At 42.8% G+C, this 18,780-nt stretch overlaps 1 non-coding gene across 1 annotated transcript; it reads right to left on the bottom strand.

Annotated features, from left to right (window-relative positions):
* Nucleotides 1–15,820: 15,820 nt before the first annotated feature.
* On the bottom strand, nucleotides 15,821–15,904 carry Trnal-cag. The gene has a single exon. It is a non-coding gene; the product is annotated as a tRNA-Leu (tRNA).
* Between the last annotated feature and the right edge of the window lie 2,876 nt (nucleotides 15,905–18,780).

Genomic DNA, 18,780 nt, shown 5'->3' on the forward strand with positions numbered 1-18,780 from the left:
TTAAAAGTCATGTAGCGAGATGTGTGTGTTCGTCTCTGACAATAATTGAATTCTGATGGAGTAAAAAATAACTACTTCTCCCACGAATTAGAAAGAAATCATTTCTGAACTACCTGACTGCGTGGTTTAAAATATCCTCTTTCGCCTCCTAACAACAGTTCTGCAATGCTTACCTCGTTTTGCCGCTGCAGCTGCGTGATCAGTAACATGCTAAAATATTTCAAAACGCAATCCTGCGATCCATGCTGAGCGCAATGCATGGGCTAATTGCAACAATTACTGCCGTACGTTTACACATAAAAATTGAAAGGTCAGGAGGCGTTAGGTCAACTAACCTTAAACAATGTAAAGAAAAATGAAAGAAATCAATGAAAAGCTTTAATTTACTATATTTAGAAAATTGACGATTTAACTGCTGACGAACTTTATACAGACTTTTAATTATTCCACAATGTCTAAAGTCAATAAATACGTTCTGGCCACAATAAAGATACGAATATGACTCTGAGTGTATGCATACGTAAATCTGACAAAATCCCTCAGGTGCGGAATTAACCAACAACTACGTGCAACGGAAAGGCAAATTATCAAAAATTCTAACTTAATACCAAAGTCTCCTCCGGCGATACAAACACGATCACGGCGGGCTGCGACCTCTCATGTCACGCGACTTCTCTCCAGCGCTCTGACCGTCCAACCATTTCCGACTCCTCTCGACAACTGCTCTCTTGTTACTACTCACGGTAATAATTTCTCAGACACAGGGTTTGTGTACGCACACAGCAGAATCATAGACGTCCAACTTTCAATGTAAGTAAATTGTGGTGTGCGTACTGTAAGACCTTCGGTACACACACCATCAGATTATTTGACTGGTCGCTCTAACGAAGTAGGCGAGTGTCAGCAATATGTCTCATGGTCTTATCGTGACGTGTTTATCTTCTGCCATTAGGTCAGACAATAGAAATGCCACTTGCACGCTTAGAGTAGCCGATTGACGGTGACCAACTTTAAACAGAACTTGATTAATTTTCACACACATTTATTAAAATAATAACAAGCATAAAAATAACTTAACTTGGTTCTGGATGCTATTTACAATTGACAATCTGAAGTCCTTTGGTCTTGGTACGTTAATCTTATTCTCACATGTCTCTGATACTTGACAAAGTGTCTATACATTTCTCTTCATGGCAATGTACCGGAATATGATAATCTTATTAGGTGCAGACTGAAACTTGACTGGTACAGACTAATGCAGACTCATACAGACTAATGCAGACTGGCTAATCGGAGGTCTGTACACTCGTTATAATACCTCGGGCGTTCAGGCATCACTGCCAGAGTGTGATCCGGGAGGAGAAAAGGTCCTACGTTAGCAGCAATCTCATTGGCCGCGTGACATGTTAATACGCGGATCGGCGGAAGCAGAATTTGGTCCGTCTCTAAGACAGCGCCATCTCGTAGTGCGGAGACGGACGAGCGCTGCGCCTGCGCTGTTGTGCTTAGCGGGGCGCGCTCTATTGGGAAAGTAGTGTACGCGCTGACTACATGGAACTATGTACACAACATAAATAATAGTGACTATGAGCTAATGAAATTAATATTGTTAGTACTTGTACTACTGCTGCAATTGCTGTAATACGATAATGGTAATAACAATAATGATGATAATAGTAATGACAATAATAATGACGATCTTAACAATAATCAGAGTGGCAGATAGAAAAGAAGTTTGCAGGTGTACAAAGTAGAAGAGTCTGGTACAGAGAGTTGTGGGGAAAGGAAATTTAAGGAGGCTGCATCAGGTAAGAATAATGGGAAACGAGAAAGATCTGCTTGGAAAGGATAATGTGGAAGCATAACGAGTGCATACAGGGAGAATGGTAATACTTGTTGTTGTTTTAGTTGATATGTCATTAACGGTCTTCTGAAGCAGGAGATACTATTTAGTTTTCTAATGTAATTCAGGATGTTATTCCACTGCCGAGTTCCTTCTGTTGAGAAGGGCTTCGAGAAAGTGACTGAACGATGGCGTGGGACAGAAAGGATGTTGCTCTGACCGGAACGAGTATTCCTGCGATGTTGTTTATACAAGATAGTTAGGGTACGGAAATTTCTGAGCTTGTCTGCACGCAGCCAGGGTAGCTGCGCATATGTAGGTGATCAGAGAGTCGAACATCACAGATATAACGAACACAGGCATGCATTACCAATTTCAGAAGCTGTGAGCTTCCCTGAGAAAGGCTTTGCAAGATAACGTCGCTGTAATCAGTAACTGGAAGTGTTAAGTGTTCGTACAACTTTCTTCTTAAGGTCAAGAGGGAAGAGCTTTTTATATTTTTGAAGGGGTTGGAGAGATACTGCCGCTACGTGCTCTGTCCAGTTTAGTTTTTCACCTAATATTACACCTAGAATCTTTCTTGAAGAAGAGAAGCTGACATTTGTGCCACTGAAGGTTACAGATAGCAACGATTCCCGATACTTCGGGGTAATGAGTCTAGAATGACCAACCAGGAGCGCTTGCGTTTTGATAGGTTGAGCTTTGACGCTATATCCTGCGCAAACATTGATAGTAGACACAACTCGGTACTGAGGTGCTCGACAGCTGTCTTCAGGTTTACCGATTTTGCACTTAGGTAGAACTGGAAGTCATCGGCGTCCATGTGATATTTTCCGTAGGACAAAACCGATGGCACCTACAACAACGTCTGCTGTTATGCCATACATCACACTCGCTGTCTTCACCCACTGTTCTTGCTGTCCACGTCTCTCTCAGACACCATGGAAGCTATTCTCTGATCTCGTACCTCCTTTCAGTTAATGCTTGCCACATACTGCATACCTCGCCGACTCTGCGCAGAACTTCCTCAATTCTTATTCCATCAGTCCGCCTAATTTTCAGCATTCTTTTGTAGCGTCACATATCAAATGTTTCGATTCACTGCTTTACGCTTTTCCCCTGGAAAACTTATCTGAAATCAAAAAACACTTTGATGCAAATGTGTGCCTACATTGGTACTACCTGACGTCTTCTAGTGTAGAATGATGTCTTTCGCTGTGGGGGAGGGTATTGTACTTAGAGGATAGTGTATCTAGGGACACGTTTTCTGGTTGGGACTTCAGTCTACTGAATAATTTTAGAATCACGTGAAGGAATGTGCGCTACAGACCGCCATAAGGCTCCGTTGTCCGGAGTTAGTCTATAAAATAAACGGATTTTACGATTTTTTTGAGAAAGTTAATGAAGCAATGAAAAGAAATCTTTTTGTATATTATTTATTGATCCTTGGATAACCGTTTGTGAGGTTTTTTTTTTTTTAAGAAATCCATCGATCATCAAGCCTCCTATGCACGTAACGGAAATCCTGCAGTTTGCAAATCTTATCTGAAATCAAGAAACAAATAGATTTCTTAAATCTACAGCGTACTGCTCACGTAGTATAAGCACAGTTTTTTCAAATTTGAGAAAGTAAAGATGTAGTTTTATCGTGTGTTTTCCATCGCATTTTTTTGCAATAACCGGTGAATAAAGTAAGCTGATGGATTGGACTGCGAGTACACTAATTGAGATATCTTTTGAATGAATTACTCGTGGGACCCGCCAGCAAGGAGTAATAACCTATTTTTTTAAATTTTAATCCTTGCGTACATATCCGAGAAGTAATTTAGCGGAATTTCAGGATGATATCTTAATTAGCGTACCCACATTCCATTCCATCAACCTAAGGTATTCTCTGGTTACTGCAAAAAATGTGGCTGGTGGCCAGCGGAAGTGTTTAAACTCAAAATTGTTCCTGGAGCCACTAACACGTGTGGCCTGTGGCATTCTCCTTATGGAATTGCCCAAGTCCGTCGGGATGCACAATAGACATGAATGGATGCAGGTGATCAGACAGGATGCTTATGTACGTGTCACCTGTTACACTCGTACCTAGACATATCGCTCAAACTGTCCACGCCCCACACCATTACAGAGCCTCCATCAGCTTCAACAGTCCCCTGCTGACATGCAGGGTCCATGGATTCATGAGGTTGTCTCCATACCCGTACACGTCCATCCGCTCGATACAATTTGAAACGAGACTCGTCCGACCAGGCAACATGTCTGCAGTCATCTTCAGTCCAATGTCGGTGTTGACGGGTCAAAGCGAGGCGTGAAGCTTTGTATCGTGCAGTCATCAAGTACTCTGAAAGCCCATATCAATAATGTTTCGTTGAATGGTTCGCACGCTGACACTTGTTGATGGCCCAGCACTGAAATCTGCAGCAATTTGCGGAAGGTTGCACTTCTGTCACGTTGAACGATTCTTTTCAGTCGTCGTTGGTCCCGTTCGTGCAGGATCTTTTTCCGGCCGCAGCGATGTCAGAGATATCTTAATTAGTGTACCCGCATTCCATTCCATCAGCTTAATTTTACCGGATTCCTGATATTCCCGGTACACTCGTGAAAAAGTCGCACGAAAAAATCCCCACTTCATCACTATCTCGGAGCTGCTGTGACCCTTCGCTCGTGTGCCGACTATAACATCACGTTCAAACTCACTTAAATCTTGATAATCTGCCATTGTAGCAGCAGTAACCGATCTAACAAGTGCGCCAGATATTTGTCTCATGTAGGCGTTGCCGACTACACGCCGAATTCTGCCTGTTTACATAACTCTGTATTCGAATACGCGTGCCTATACCAGTTTATTTGGTGCTTCAGTGTACATCTTTATTTCAAGGGTCCGCCATTTTATTAATTTTTCAAATTAAAAAACTTTGCTATTACTCGTTTGTGCAGCGTCCTATAGATTAAGGAAACTGTTTGTTTCTTTATTTGTGATATGATTCGCAAACTGCAGGAATTCAGTCACGGACGGTCCTCATTTTGAAAAGAGCAACTTTAACTGTTCGGATGGGGGCTTAATGATGATTGAATTACTTAAAATCAGAAAATGTTGTACAAGGATCAACAATTAATACACAAAAACATTTACGTTGATTGTATCGTTAGTTTTTCCAAAACAAACCGTAAAAGTAAATTACTTTAATGGCTGACTGAGGAACATGGGCCCATAAATAGTTGCCGCTGTTTTCTGCAGCTTTTGTCTTTGTCAGACATGAGGCTGCATTTTCTGCAGTTTTTGTAAATGTGCCGCGTCCTACACATTTAAGTGATGTACGATTTATTAAAAGCTGTTTGGAATATACTATTCACTCTTCAGGTGCACAATTTTATGGTGAGTAAAATGTTATATATTTTGTACGTTGAAACAGAAGGAGGTATGTCACCATGGAACATGTGATACTTGCAAAGGAACAGATTTTCTTTAATGTCTAAACAATTTTACCTGTCTTAAAAATGGAAATTTGTGTTACTTCCCAACAGTTTTTATTTCAAAATGTATTCAACTTGTAACTTCTGCGTAATTTGATTTCACTTATTGTATTGTGGAGTAATAATTAACATATAAATGATTAAATGCAGTACTGACAAGATTTTCTCGATAGCTCTAATTGTAAATTCCAACAGAATATTTGGTCTTAGGGTCAAGATCATGTTATACCCTGGAACACGTTTTCATGTCTGGAAAAGTCGTAATTTTCCAGAGTAATCTTAGTAATTTCAGAAAACGACTGCAGCACATAAAAAGTGAATGCCACCAACTAGAAATGGAATGTAAAAATATATTAAGCTTCCATTACTGGTCTCGGTAGAGGCTGTAAGTGTACCAAGGTACAATTATCTCCCCTACTAGTTTGCTTCTCTTTCATTTTCCTTACGTCGTCCGCCATACTTTCAGTGTAGCAGAAGTATTTCATCAATTCGTCTATTATTGTCCACAATTTTGAGGTTCAGTCTATGAGTTCTCATTCCTTATGCTCTTTAATACTTCCATCTTTTATAGGGTTCAGAACCTAAATCAGTAAAAACGGAACCCTTTTAGGCTCACTAGGTTTTCCATCTATCTACCTGTCAGGCTGTTATAAGACCCTTTTTCTCAGGAACGGTTTGATGTCTCAAGTTGAAGTTTATGACACATACTAAGATCTACGGTATATTAGCGATGTAAAAAATTGAAGCTTCTAAGTCAATTCAACCAAAAGATACGGTCATTTATGTCACATATTTTGATACTCGCAAACTCACTCAACTAAACCAGTTGACCAATCATCATGAAATTTCGGTAGAAGCAAAGTTACACAGTACAAGTACAGACAAAAAGCAAAAAATTGTTAATTTTTAATTATGTCATCAGAGAAAATATTTTTTTCGTGATTTGTTATCCGACTCCAAACTTAAAATTATTAAAACCCTTTAGAAAGCCTTGGAATAGGATATACGACTGTTTTCTGGAAATAGTCTCAAATCATTAATTATGTCATTTTGTGCTCCTAACATGCTTTTTTTCCTCTTGAAACTCAATACCTATTCTTTTAGAAAAACGAAAATGAAATCCAAACAATTTGACAGCCCGCTAGAACGGTCCATTCGAGACATGTGATGCCTGTGACGTCACTGTCATAATGGTAATTCATAGTGACGCCTTGTTGTGGAATATACGTTTCGGAAAATAGGTTGCAGAGGGTATTTAGTACTATACTGTAGAAATGCATCTATAAAAACTTCTGAAAAAGTTGTTTTTGAATGTTCCAGAGAACGAGAAGATACATAAAATGTGCTTGCCCTGTAACAGAAATTTCCCGTTATGTCGACGCATAAGTTCACTAACTTAATTCACTCGTACCCCCCACGGCGACAACGTCAACCAGCTGGGCAGACGAAAGCGACCATAACAATGCGGATGAAGAAATGACAGAAGTTTCAGAAACTAAAACAGACTGTCCTCCAGCCGCAAAGGTAGCTGATTCCTTCAACGAAGACGTGTCCGTGAACGAACTTTCTAAAGAACAAGGACACACCACTGAAACGTTTGCTACCGGTGAATATTGTTAAAATGCGTTTTAAAGCTGACGCTTGCGAGACAAAACGGAAGAATGTTTCTTAAAGTTTGATGAAGTAGAACGAACAATGTCCGTCATACAAGCATACAAGATCGCTATAGTAAACCTTAATAAGATTCATAGTTCCTTTAAATTACAGAACCTAAAAGATTTTATATCTGCATCTCACAGTGGCATTATCCATTTACAAGAAGTGACAGACATTGAGCTTGGTATCGTACCTGGCTTCAACGCCATTACAAACCCAGGGCATGGAGCGGAAATGGGCACAGCTCTGCTCACAAACGAGGGCATAGTAGTCCAAGATGTGGTAAAATTTACCGAACAGTAAAGGCATAGCTGCCACAATAAACAAAATACGAGTCATTAACGTGTATGCCCCTTCAGGATCCAGCAACAGGCACAGCAGAGCTTAGTTCTTTAAAGAAGAAGTTGTCCCTCTATTTGGAACTCGATATGAACACCTCATCCAGGGAGGATATTTTAACTGTGTTTTGCATGCCAAACGCCAAACTCCCAATTTCGACAAGTGTACTGAAGTGGAACGTATAGTTAATGGCCTGAGACTGATAGACTCATGGGAACATATGCACGTTGCAGCCCGTGGCTTCACCCACACCACAAGTCACTCGGCGAGCCGTCTAGACAGGATATACGTAACGCAGAATTTGAAACACCTCATTTTGCAGCCCGAAGTATGGCCTACCGTTTTTTCGGATCATGTTGCGTACATATGCAAAATCAATCTGATACAACAAGGGACCTACCGAGGTAGAGGCACATGGATGCTCAACGTGTCACATCTGGAAGACCATGCTTGTCAGGAGGCATTTTACAAAATATAGAGAGGTTGTGAAAGCAAATTTAGCTCGTACAACTCTGGCATTGACTGGTGGCTGAAACATATCAAAACAATAATACGGAGGTTTTTCATAAATTACTCAAAAGACAAAAACGTTTGGTACAAATCAACTATAGAATTCTACTCTCAGTGTCTAAGGGATTAGTACAAGTTCGATGCAACAGTTGTGGACAACTACGAAAGAATTAACAAAATTAAAGCAAAAATTTTGGCACTTCGGCGTAAACATCTGGAAGGCTACCCCATAAGGTCACGTGCCCAGAATATAGCACAGCACGAGGTCACTTCCATTTATCATGTCATTCGTGACAGCAAAAGGGCGTCTCGCAAGTTATTATCTGAAAATCGTAAAGCATTTTGAATCCTTAATGTTTAGTCAACCAGTTGACGAACAGCTTCAATACGAGTTAATGATCAACCTCCAAGGAAAAGTATGCCACGCGGAAGCACAAACTCTCATCTCGGAACTGACTGAAGAAGATGTCGAAGAAGCTATATATGGAAGCATGAAAAATGAGGCTCCAGGGGCAGACGGAATTCCGTCAGAATTTTATCGCAAATTCAGTGGCCTCGTAAAAGCCAAGTTTATTCTCATATGCAACGAACTATTAAACCCTGAAAATGACATCCCGAAAGAATTTCGTGAGGGACTCGTAGTGTTAGTGCCAAAAACTACGAACACGAAAACTGTAAGCGCTCTGAGGCCAATTACGGTTTTAAACAGCGATTACAAATTCTTTGGTCGCATCCTCGCTCGCAGGCTGAAAACCACAATGACCAGCGTCATTGTCCCTTATCAAACAAGCGTGGGCAAAGACAGGAAAATTCTCTAGGCCCTCTGTGATTACAGGGACCTAATCTCAACGGCCGACGTCTGCAAAATAAAATGTGCACTCATCTCTCTCGACTTTGATAAAGCCTTCGACAGGGTCAATCATCGTTTTCTCCTTCTGACCATGACCGTAATGGGATTCCCATCTAGATTCATTACAGTAGTAAGAAATATATTAACAAATAAAACAGCCAGATTTGTCATCAATGGACACATTAGCCGCCGCATTGACGTCACCAGCTCCATTAGGCAAGGGTGTCCAATGTCAGTGGCACTCTTCGCCATCGCCATCGAACCCCTGCTTGCCTCCCTTATGAAACATCTACAAGGGCTACAAATACATGGAGAAAAGATTGTGTGCAAGGCGTACGCTGATGATGTTGGCTTCCTAGTCGTGAATGGCACTGAAGTACAGAGCGCACTATAAACAGTAACAAAATACACTCCTGGAAATGGAAAAAAGAACACATTGACACCGGTCTGTCAGACCCACCATACTTGCTCCGGACACTGCGAGAGGGCTGTACAAGCAATGATCACACGCACGGCACAGCGGACACACCAGGAACCGCGGTGTTGGCCGTCGAATGGCGCTAGCTGCGCAGCATTTGTGCACCGCCGCCGTCAGTGTCAGCCAGTTTGCCGTGGCATACGGAGCTCCATCGCAGTCTTTAACACTGGTAGCATGCCGCGACAGCGTGGACGTGAACCTTATGTGCAGTTGATGGACTTCGAGCGAGGGCGTATAGTGGGCATGCGGGAGGCCGGGTGGACGTACCGCCGAATTGCTCAACACGTGGGGCGTGAGGTCTCCACAGTACATCGATGTTGTCGCCAGTGGTCGGCGGAAGGTGCACGTGCCCGACGACCTGGGACCGGACCGCAGCGACGCACGGATGCACGCCAAGACTGTAGGTCCTACGCAGTGCCGTAGGGGACCGCACCGCCACTTTCCAGCAAATTAGGGACACTGTTGCTCCTGGGGTATCGGCGAGGACCATTCGCAACCGTCTCCATGAAGCTGGGCTACGGTCCCGCACACCGTTAGGCCGTCTTCCGCTCACGCCCCAACATCGTGCAGCCCGCCTCCAGTGGTGTCGCGACAGGCGTGAATGGAGGGACGAATGGAGACGTGTCGTCTTCAGCGATGAGAGTCGCTTCTGCCTTGGTGCCAATGATGGTCGTATGCGTGTTTGGCGCCGTGCAGGTGAGCGCCACAATCAGGACTGCATACGACCGAGGCACACAGGGCCAATACCCGGCATCACGGTGTGGGGAGCGATCTCCTACACTGGCCGTACACCACTGGTGATCGTCGAGGGGACACTGAATAGTGCACGGTACATCCAAACCGTCATCGAACCCATCGTTCTACCATTCCTAGACCGGCAAGGGAACTTGCTGTTCCAACAGGACAATACACGTCCGCATGTATCCCGTGCCACCCAACGTGCTCTAGAAGGTGTAAGTCAACTACCCTGGCCAGCAAGATCTCCGGATCTGTCCCCCATTGAGCATGTTTGGGACTGGATGAAGCGTCGTCTCACGCGGTCTGCACGTCCAGCACGAACGCTGGTCCAACTGAGGCACCAGGTGGAAATGGCATGGCAAGCCGTTCCACAGGACTACATCCAGCATCTCTACGATCGTCTCCATGGGTGAATAGCAGCCTGCATTGCTGCGAAAGGTGGATATACACTGTACTAGTGCCGACATTGTGCATGCTCTGTTGCCTGTGTCTATGTGCCTGTGGTTCTGTCAGTGTGATCATGTGATGTATCTGACCCCAGGAATGCGTCAATAAAGTTTCCCCTTCCTGGGACAATGAATTCACGGTGTTCTTATTTCAATTTCCAGGAGTGTATGAATAGGTATCTGGTGCAAAACTTAATAGAACAATGTCGGTGGTTTTCAACATCGGCCGAGCAATTGGGACGCAAACGCAGGGTCTGTTACGCGAGCCTGTAACCATGAAATGTCTCGGTATAGATTTTAAAAGAAATAACAAGCACACTATTGCTGCGAACTATCGAAAACTACTTAATAGCATACATGCTTCTGTACAAGCATATAGTATTAGGAAACTCGATGAACTTCAGAAAGTAACAGTGGCAAATGTATACATCACTACCAAAGTTAACTACGTAACAGAAGTTCTGCCACCACCTGCGACTTTGTCTAAAAGCACCGCATCTGCACTAGGACATTTTGTGAGCCGCTGACGTATTTTCAAAGTCAAATATGACATTCTGATGCTCCCTACGAAATGTGGTTAAATCTCACTGATGTCAGCAAAAAAGCGCAAGCCTTATACCTTTCAGCCACATACAAACAATGGAAAGAACCACGTGGCACCCTTGCTGCACATTTGTTGAATGAAATAGCTCCTGCTGACATCAGTGCTCCTATAAATGTCCAACACATACCCAATGGACTATACCACTTGAAATACTTTTTAGTGGAATGCAGGTACATACAGGCAAGGATCCCTGAAAAAGACATCATGAAAGTGAAAGAACTTTACAATAACTTGATGAAAGACAAACTCAGAAACGACGTAGAACAAAGTATCCTTGTTATAACTGGGAAACAATATGGGAAAATATTCACTGCCGGAACCTGCCAACGTATGTCAAATCGACCTAGTACTTTGCTGTCAACAGGAAAATTATGACGGGCTCTAAACTTCACTCTATTCGATTGGCCGAGTCACCGCTGTGTACATTATGTAATACCAGATACCGAAGAGCATAGATTGTTGTGTGACAGGGTAAAAGACATATGGCTCTACATAAGACACAAGATAGCGAGCGTCAGCAGAACCACGCCCAACGCAGTTATGCCTGCTGAATTTTTAAACCCTGACACTATACCTTACCCTAAAACAAAACGAAACGCTATCAACTGGTTGAAAAGGCCAAACGATGGATTACGTCCTAACAAAAGAATCAAGCAATAGGGAGGACTTCTGGGTGTACCTTGCAACTGAGCACCACAAGTTGATGTGTACTAAAAAATACGAAGAAAATTACGCAAATTTACCTAAACCAATACTGTAAACAATAGAAGTGAGTAATTTACATTATACAACCAAACATTTCGTATATTAAACGAATGATTTTTGGTTCAAGTTTCTACTTAATGTAGCAGGAGGAGGTTTTCCAACAGCAAGTAAGCAGAGAAGATCATCTGTCTAGACCAGTTAAGCCTTTGTGTGTATGTATTACTTTGTTTTGAGGGAAGCATACGACACAGTAATGAGACTGGCAAATACCCTTTATTTAGTTTTATTCCTTCCTTCCTTTTCTTCTCACAAGAAGACATATTTATGTTAATTATCTGTAAAATAAAGCAGCAGAAGCCTACATTAGTTCATTACCTTTCTGAAGAAGAAAATTTTACAGGTCAGCAATAATGAGTTTGCTTCTTTACGTTTTTCCACGCACTGAGAAAGAAATTTACAGATGCAGTTACGTTTCCATACCAATTGTGTGGATGCCTACTCAATGGAATTTACTTAGTTTGTCGTTCAGAAGAAGCGCGTTTCCACATCACCAAGTTACATTCTCTGTTTAAAGGCGGAGAAGCCGGGCCGAGGAGGCAAAAATTGACGAGCGCAAAGGACGGGTTGAAGTGGAGGAAGGAACTTATATGTGAAACGACTCGACAGTCGTCGCATATGAAAACAAAATTACAATACAACTATCAATGTTCACCACACCGATCAGAAACGGAATGTTATTCTATTTTCCTTGCCATTTACAAGCGCTTCACAAAAGAAAACGACGTAAATATTCCAGAAATCGAGTCAAGAACAGCTGCTAACAAGTGTAACGTGGAAGTAGGTAGCCTCGGAATAATGACGCAACTTAAATCATTTAACAAAAGTAAGCCTTCCGGTCCACAATGTATACCATGTCGGTTGCTTACAGAGTATGCTGGATCCATACTTAACAATGATATACAACCATTCGTTCGACGGAAGATCCGTACCCAAAGCCTGCAAATTGCGCAGGTCACACCAATATTCAAGAAAGGTAGTAGGAGTAATCCACTAAATTACAGAGTCATGTCATTAACGCCGATATGCAGCAGAATTTTGGAACATATATTATATTCGAACATTATGGATTACCTCGAAAAGGACGACGGTCTATTGACACATAGCCAACACGGATTTAGAAAACATCGTTCTTGTGAAACACAACTAGGTCTTTACTCACATGAAATGTTGAGTGCTATTGACAAGGGATTTCAGATTGATTCCGTGTTTCTAGATTTCCAGAAGGCTTTTGACAGTGTACCACACAAGCGGCTTGTAATGAAATTGTGTGCCTACGGAATACCGTCTCAGTTATGCGACTGGATTTGAGATTTCCTGTTAGGGAGGTCACAGTTCGTAATAACTGACGGAAAGTCATCGCGTAAAACAAATGTGACTTGTGGCGTTCCCCAAGGTAGTATTATAGGTCCTGTGCTGTTCCTTATCTATATAAACGATTTGGGAGACAGGTGAGCAGCCGTCTTAGGTTGGTTGCAAATGATACTGTCGTTTATCGACTAATAAAGTCATCCGAAGATGAAAATAAATTTCAAAACGATTTAGAAAAGATGTCTGTATGGTGTGAAAATTGGGAATTGACCCTAAATAAAGAAAAGTGCTGAAAGAAATCCGTTAAACTTCGGGTACACAATAAATCAGTCAAACCTAAATGTTTAAATGCAACTAAATACCTAGCAATTACAATTACTAACAACTTAAATTGGAAAGAACACATAGCAAATGTTGTAGGGAAGGCGAACCAAAGACTGTCTTTTATTGGCAGGACACTATAGAATACTGCTGCGCCGTGTGGGATCCTTACCAGGTAGGATTGACGGAGTACATCGAGAAAGTTCAAAGAAGGGCAGCACGCTTCGTGTCATTGCGAAGTAGGGAAGAGGGTGCCGCTGAACTGATACAAGATTTGGGGTAGACATAATTAAAACAAGAGCGTTTTTCGTTGCGGCAGAATCTTCTGACGAAATGTCAGAATTGACGCCGACCTACATAGGGAGAAACGATCACAATAATAAAATAAGAGAAATCAGAGCTCGCACGGAAAGATATACGTGTTCGTTTTTTCTGCACGCTGTACGAGACTGGAATAATAGAAAGTTACTGCGAAGACGGCTCGATGAACCCTCTGCCAGGCACTTGAATACGATTTGCAGTGTGTTCACGTAGATGTAGATATAGATAGTAATCCGATAATCGAAACAGCTGCTATAATCAATTCTTGCTAAATCTATTTTCGTATTTCGTGTGAAATTTTTAAAAGTGTATAATCCATACAGGATTGGAGCCCGTGACTTTTGTATCTAGAGTCGGACGCTCTATTCGTTACACCACTTATTTTTGTTGATCTCATTTTTTTCGTTATTGTTCGTTCTATTTGTTCGGGGCAGACGTCCCATGACACTTGTACAAGTCCACTGTAGATCTATAAACTCAGTTTTTATTACAGAGGGCGGCTAACGCTCTGACCGAACACGCTGAGCTACCGTGCCGGACACACCACTAAACACCCGCTGGGATCAGTGTCTCTGTTGACGGCCTTCTAGAGAGGACGTCGGCACTAATTTTAGCCAAGAATAATTTTTTTTGTTTTTTGGGTCGTAGCTCACGACCGATAGTCGCCAATTTAGTTACAATACACTGGCCCAATTCTACAAAATGGTTCAAATGGCTCTGAGCACTATGGGACTCAACTGATGAGTCATTAGTCCCCTAGAACTTAGAACTAGTTAAACCTAACGAACCTAAGGACATCACAAACATCCATGCCCGAGGCAGGATTCGAACCTGCGACCGTAGCGGTCTTCCGGTTCCAGACTGCAGCGCCTTTAACCGCACGGCCACTTCGGCCGACCAATTCTACAATTCCTTAGTTTTGAGCGAGTTTATTGATTTTACAAAGAGTTGGGAAAAGAACGTCCTTCGTTGCACATATCGCTGCTCTAAATGGGTGAAATATAACGCTCCTATAGCATACGTTTTACTCCTAGTCTGTGACGTCACCAGAGCATCAGCCAATAACAGAGCGATTTCGATCATGTGACCACATCTTGATATTTAATGATTTTTTAAGCTTCAGTTACAATAAAAAAAAACAGATATTTCGTTAGAATATTGACCGTAAATGCTTTTTAAATGTTGTAATCAACCAGAAGAGTAATCAAACCACATTTTTAGCGTGGGAAAACGGCCTATTACAAACTGCACTTTGCGACTCGCAGAGGGATAAAGGACCGATATACTTCCCCTATAGAGAGCTCTGATCGTTACCACAACAGAGCACGAGCAGATGGGGCTGCAGCTGAACATATAAACGTACGAACCGTACCAGTGTTACGAGTTTGTTTACATTCGGATCAGTAAGGCACACGTTTGTGGGATGAGTTTTCCTGACGGGCGGGTGATGACTGCTGCGCAGTTATCGTGCTATTACATCATCTGATCGAAAACATCCGGACACGGCAATGCAATGGGGAAATGACCACGAGAGGCGATCCCAGCAGTAGAAAAGGAGGCAGGGAGTGCTGTATTGTCAGTAGAATAGATGTGTTTCATAGCAGGAAAGGTGAATGTGTGCTCAAAGCTCTAAAGGTCAATGTTTACTAGACCTTTTTGCTTTGAATGATCGTTTCTGTCCCCTGAATACTCGCCATTTCTCCTGGGACACCCTGTATAAAATTTATTAACAATTACTTCCCTGCGACATTTTTATCAGTTGACTCATTCGTTTGTCTGTGACGGCGTATTAAAACGTATTGTATATTCCCATTTCTTTCTGACATATTAAAAAGTTTCCGTTCAGTCACTTTGAACTTGGTGAATAGCTCCTGGTAATGAACAGGAAAGTTTTTCAGCTTCCACTCACGTAACTGTCTAAGAAAAGAGACTTATTACAACAGAAGGAGGTTAAAGTTTAACGGCGAATCGACATTAAGAATGAAACTCTTGTTCGATTGGACAAGTAAGGGGAAAGGTATGAGTGGTGAACATTCGCCTGAAACGAGCTAGGAAAATCACAGAAAATCGTATCTCCCTGTTCTCATACAATGTGTGACATGAACGAAGCGTTCCAGAATGGACCCAACAGTGATTATCGATACATGAAACAAAAAATTATTGTCAGAAGTGGGATTCGAACCCACGCCCACAGAAGTGGACTGCGACCTGAACGCAGCGCCTTAGACCGCTCGGCCATCCTGACATAATGCCAGACTTTCTCATGCTGTATTGAGATCACCTCCGCCTCAGTTTACGCAGCACTTTCTCTCGCTCGTGGGCGGCATGTCGGTGTGACTGGCGGCCGCAGGGTGGGGTGGGGGGGTTAGGCAAGTGGCAGCGCCGCTGAGGGCAAGGACTGGGCCCGGGGCAAGATCTGTGTTTGGCCTCTTCTGCAAAAATAGCACCAGACTTTGTTGCTATTTTAAAAGAAAGGTTTGACATGATTTAAACATAATGCAAATTCGAGGATATTGGAATTAATCAAAAAATACTCATTGGGATGAAATGTAGAATACGTATGATTCTTATTAACACTAAGCGTACCTTCATAGATGGCATCGCTCCGTGCTCCAAAGTGTACAGAACCAATATGTTCCAAAAAAGTCGGGCGTGAAAGTGCGGTTTTACATGGGGTCATATTTGCAAGGGGCTATTGATCGCAGAGATAACAGGTCAACTGTCATAGCGCACACCTAGCGACCATGTACATACCTATTGCAAGAATTGGCATACTGTAGCTATCTTACAGTACAAGTCAAAATTTGAATATTACACACTTTCTCCAGTCCTAGAAAATTGAGGAAGCCCTTTTGTTCTTCTGCGTTACGTGTGGTGTAGGGTAGACAGTACGCGATTCCCAAGAAAACCCCGAGAAACCACTATTCTTGGGTACGAAAAAGACCAGTTGTAGGGATGGGCACTTCAGTAATTTCTATTCATGGCAGATCGTCGAAAATTTTACCATATTTTCTTAAGATGATATTGTCGGGAAACTTCGCAATTTTTTGATATTATTATCCGTTACCAAGACCGTAATCCGGTCTGAGACGTAACTGTAGTTTTAGCTGACATCGTGAACGAATGGCAAGGGTTCTAGAGTAATTGCAGGAGTTCTGAGGTGATCAAACTATCCTATTTGTCTCAATTTTTCATCAATAAAACTTTACGACACGCTGTCTCTAAACAATGGGCATTTAACGCCTATGTAAATACGTCCACAGTGGTACTACAGTGAAAAATCGGGCTGAAAGGGTCTTAACATGCAAAAAAAGAACTTAAAATAACTACCGAAATTTATGTACAAATTCTGTAAAATATATCTAATAATCATAAGAAGAAAATGAAAGGAAACGATTTGGTGTTAACCTTATCTTATGTATAGTTATTAGCTGTTCGTATGTGTCAAACTACATGTATCGAAGTATGTAAATAAACTGTCAAAATTTTATTGACCAATAGGATTCGCGTTATAAACGGAACACACCCTGCTGTAGTAGGGAAAAGAAGGGAACCAGCGGAAAAATTCTCTTGCCAGAAAACAAAAGCGAATACGATCCTCTTTAATACACTCTGACAGAAAAGTGGTAACCATTTCTCAATCCTCATTCCGCATCCCTCACAAAAAATTATGACGCGCTCATTTTCACGCTTTTTTGTGCTGAAAGAGAGTAGCAACTCCACGTTGTCATGGCTTTGGTTTCACAGCTTGACGCTGCAGTCGATGGGCATCACTGTTGTGGGCCGGCCGTAGGCATCCAACGGACATCCAGCACATCTGAGTCCGCCGATCGTCCAGCTCAGTTACTGCTCGCACTGAGGTTGGCCCCTCACCCCCTCTAACGGGAGGTCGACTTCGGGGCGTGGCAGGTGGCGAAAGTCTTACCAGGGGCCGAACGTAATGCCTCCGTCGTTAGTCTGACAAACAGGTTCCACGTGCTGTCTGTGGCTCACACTGTCCGACAGCCAGATGCCGTCACCTCTCCTGCTTCAGAGGAAACCTCTCAGCCTACAAGATCCGGGCAGGTCACAGAGCGTGGTATTACTGGTAGTTGCGAGCTCCAGTGTTGGGCGCGTTATGAGGCCCCTTAGTGACATGGTTCTCAACGAGGGAAGGAAGCCAACGTGGTCTCCGTGTGCACGCTATGTGGAGTCATTCCAGACGTGGAACAAGTCATTCTGGATGCCATGAACAGCACAAGGAGCAACCAACTGTAGGTGGTGACTCTCTTCCGGTATCAATGGGTGTCGCTTTGGATCGGAAGAGATTCTCTCTGTTTACGAGCGGCTATCAGAAGTGGTACAGGCTGCCAATCTTGGTTCTTCCGTTTGCTGCACAGTCGACAGGACCGATTGCGGACCTTTGGTAAAAGCTGAGTAGAGGGTCTGAAACAGAGGCTCAGACGGTTCTGCAACAGTGTAATTTGCAGATTCCTCGGCTTGCGCCATAGGGTGGTTGGGTTTTGGGCTCCACTGTACAAGTCAGGAGTCCACTACACGCCGGTAGCAATGCTGTGTGGCGTGAACTGGGCGGTTTTTTATGTTAGAGAGTCTCGGGAAAACAAATAAATGGCTTCCGTCTCAAAGGGCGCAGGTAGAACATAGGAAGAACGTAACTCCAGTTGTTGTTGTTGTTGTGGTCTTCAGTCCTGAGACTGGTTTGATGCAGCTCTCCATGCTACTCTATCCTGTGCAAGCTTCTTCATCTCCCAGTACCTACTGCAATCTACATCCTTCTGAATCTGCTTAGTGTATTCATCTCTTGGTCTCCCTCTACGATTTTTACCCTCCACGCTGCCCTCCAATACTAAATTGGTGATCCCTTGATGCCTCAGAACATGTCCTACCAACCGATCCCGTCTTCTGGTCAAGTTGTGCCACAAACTTCTCTTCTCCCCAATCCTATTCAATACTTCCTCATTAGTTATGTGATCTACCCATCTAATCTTCAGCATTCTTCTGTAGCACCACATTTCGAAAGCTTCTATTCTCTTCTTGTCCAAACTATTTATCGTCCATGTTTCACTTCCATACATGGCTACACTCCAAACAAATGCTTTCAGAAATGACTTCCTGACACTT

This window comes from Schistocerca americana, chromosome 3 (genome assembly GCF_021461395.2).
Source record: "Schistocerca americana isolate TAMUIC-IGC-003095 chromosome 3, iqSchAmer2.1, whole genome shotgun sequence".
NCBI lineage: Eukaryota > Metazoa > Arthropoda > Insecta > Orthoptera > Acrididae > Schistocerca > Schistocerca americana.